Source organism: Aegilops tauschii, chromosome 1, assembly GCF_002575655.3.
Source record: "Aegilops tauschii subsp. strangulata cultivar AL8/78 chromosome 1, Aet v6.0, whole genome shotgun sequence".
Lineage (NCBI taxonomy): Eukaryota > Viridiplantae > Streptophyta > Magnoliopsida > Poales > Poaceae > Aegilops > Aegilops tauschii.
The window spans coordinates 82,144,629-82,147,656 of NC_053035.3; the positions used below are offsets into that span (position 1 = coordinate 82,144,629).

A 3,028-nucleotide genomic window follows, 5' to 3' on the forward strand; every position below is an offset into this window, starting at 1 on the left:
TCGATTGGCTTGCATGTGTGGGCTGAGGCCGGTGTTCGATTTGGCCACGTTCCTACTGCATGCTTATCTCTGGCCACCGCTTTGTTTATTTTTTCCCTCCTTATTTCCTTTCTCTTGCATGCTTGCGCGCCGTGTCGAGTGTCTCTCTCAGCAGGTGGGCCTGTCTTTTCTCGCATATTCCGTTGAGAGTGCCACATTAGCGGTCGTTTACAATTTTGCTTTCATTCGTAACACGTGTGTCGTTGGTATGCATGTATAGGTGGTTGCCGCTTTGGCCGCGCGTTCTGGGCGTCTCACATCGGGATGTTTTTGTTCGAATTGGTTTTGCGTCCGAGCTCCTATAAATATGGGCTTTCCCTGCTGCTGCTCCTTCAACTCGGCCGCGTGGTCATCGCCCAGTTCCACCTTATTCCTGGCCTCTGCGGCGTCCCCGGGCACGCTGTCGCTCTTCGTTGCCGCGGTCACCTAGGCCGGCGGCATCTCCGTCTGGTCCACGGGCGACGGCGCGCCCGTCGACTCTGGGGGCTCGCTCGGCCTGTCGTCCATCGGCGACCTGCAGCTGCTCAACGGCTCCAGTGCTGTGCTCTGGTCGCCCGGCACCGTCGTCGCCCTCCAAGAGCGGCAACCTCGTGCTCAAAAACTCTGTGGCAAGCTTCCTGTGGCAGTACTTCGACCACCCCACGGACAGTATGGTCATGTCACAAAGCTTTGCCTCCGGCATGAACCTCACATCCGCCCCCCACGTCTTCACCGTCGACAAGGCCACCAGCAACCTAACGCTGAGGTGGGCCATCGCTGGCTCCGCCACCGTCGCCTACTTCAACAAGGGCTACAATTCCACCTTCACCGCCAACAAGACGCTCAGCTCCCCGACGCTCAAAAATCTAGATGCAGACGAACGCATCGTCTCTCTCACCGACAGCATGCTCTCCTTCTCCGTTGTCGTTGCCTACAGCAGCAACTACGGGGAGAGTGGCGACATGCTGCGCTTCGTGCGCCCCGACACGGATGGAAACTTTGGCGCTTACTACACCGGTGCGCCAGTGGCACGGCGACCGAGTAGTGGTCGGCGGTGGCGGACCAGTGTGAGGTGTTTGGCTACTGCAGTAACATGGGTGTGTGCTGGTTCTCTCCCTCTCCTACACCGTTCAGCGTTGCCTTCTCTAGAGTCATACACACCACGCACCGCCTAGATCACCGCGGGGAACACATCCATCGAGAAACAACCAGTTTCTTCCAGGCCGATCTTGACGGCCTCTGACGAGAGGCTAGATCCAAGCGAGGTGGGTTGCGCCGGCGAGGCTCTTTCGCTCGCGTCATCTCCTCTTCCCAGTGTCGGTCTAGGGGTCTCGCTGCAAAACTGGCTTCGCCCCGGGCTCACCTCGCACCACTGCCATGTCGCCTCTGCTTCTAGCTCCTCCATCACCTACGGCGGTATTTTGGTGTTCCTATGTGGCAGCGTGACGGCCATGCTGGAGGCTGCGAGCTCCGCGGGTCCCGAAGACGCTTGCCGCGTCAGAGGTAGCAGGGCTGTGGGAGAGCATCGTCGCCAGGTTCAACGGCGCGCTGGATCCTGGGACGGTGAATGCGCTCACGGCTCACCTACCGCACGCACTGTCGACGGTACGCAATGCTCACTCTAACGGTTGTGAGTTCGGACATGTATGTATAGGGCAAGTTTGCCGACCTGGAGTCGCTAAGAACAACGAGAAACAAGGAGTGCATCATTGCATCATGACGCTGCCGCCAAGCACTGATCGCTGAAGGTGAATGGCCATGTTGACGACGTGGTGTGGGTGTTGTAAGGTGGAACCCTAGATGGAGATCTTTCACGAATTGGAGGGGAAATCCTCAAGAACACGAAGAACACAAGAGAGGGAAAACACTTAAATTGACTAGATCCAATCACACATATGCTAGATCCAAGAACACACAAGAGGTCACAATGATTCAAAAACAACAAAGGAAAGATACAAGGTACTAGTTCATTTCAATCCTATGAGTAGAGAGGTCTTGATGATCCTATGATGGGGATCCTTCCAAAGATGGGGCTTGATATCCACTAGGGATCTTCTCCTAGGAGGTCTTGATCTCCTAGAGGAGTGGGTACAAGGAGCAAAGCTCACATAATCATCTCATATACTTTGCTATCCCCTCTAATGAGCTAGGTGGGGGGTACTTATAGTCTAGGGGCGAAATAAGAGGGGGAGAGGGTTACAAGGGCAAAAGCCCCAACTTGCATGTAGGCACTCGCGGAGTGGTCCGGGCACCCGGTGCAAAGGGGTCCGGGCACCCGGACAGGTCAGGGGCCGGCTGTAGGTGGCTCGGGCATCCGGGGGTTCCAAGCCCGGGCACCCGGGGTGGCGCCAAGAGGCTGGAGGTGGGAGGCCAGGCACCCGGGGGCCCAAGGCCCGGGCACCCGGACCAGGCAGGCGGCCGGCTGGGCGGGACCGGGCACCCGGAGGCGATGGCAGCAGCTCCAGCGGGAGGGGCCGGGCACCCGAGGCGGCAGGGGCAGCGCCCAGGCGGGGCCGGGCACCCGGGCCCATGGTGGCCGGGCACCCGGGGAGGTCTGAGACCTCTCTTCCATCGTGCCTCGCGCGTTCTTCTTCCTTCTCCTCCTCCATAGTTGCTTGTGTCTCCGTCCTTGCCTCTTCACGATCTTCTCCTCGGTACCTACGAGTGAATAGAGTTTTCATTTGAGGTAGACTCCGACTCTCGAGTGAATTCGAATGAAACTCGAAGAGGAAAGAGTTAACCTCGTGTTTGACGGTGTGTTGATACGTCTCCGTCGTATCTACTTTTCCAAACACTTTTGCCCTTGTTTTGGACTCTAACTTGCATGATTTGAATGGAACTAACCCGGACTGACGATGTTTTCAGCAGAATTGCCATGGTGTTATTTATGTGCAGAAACAAAAGTTCCGGAATGACCTGAAACTCCACGGAGATTATTTTTGGAAATAATAAAAAATATTGGCGAAAGAATCAAGGCCAGGGGGCCCACACCCTGTCCACGAGGGTGGGG

General features: G+C 56.9%; 1 pseudogene; it reads left to right on the top strand.

Annotated features, from left to right (window-relative positions):
• Positions 1 to 331: 331 nt before the first annotated feature.
• LOC109764284 (G-type lectin S-receptor-like serine/threonine-protein kinase At1g34300) lies at positions 332 to 1,994 on the top strand (annotated as a pseudogene).
• The last annotated feature ends 1,034 nt before the right edge of the window (positions 1,995 to 3,028 follow it).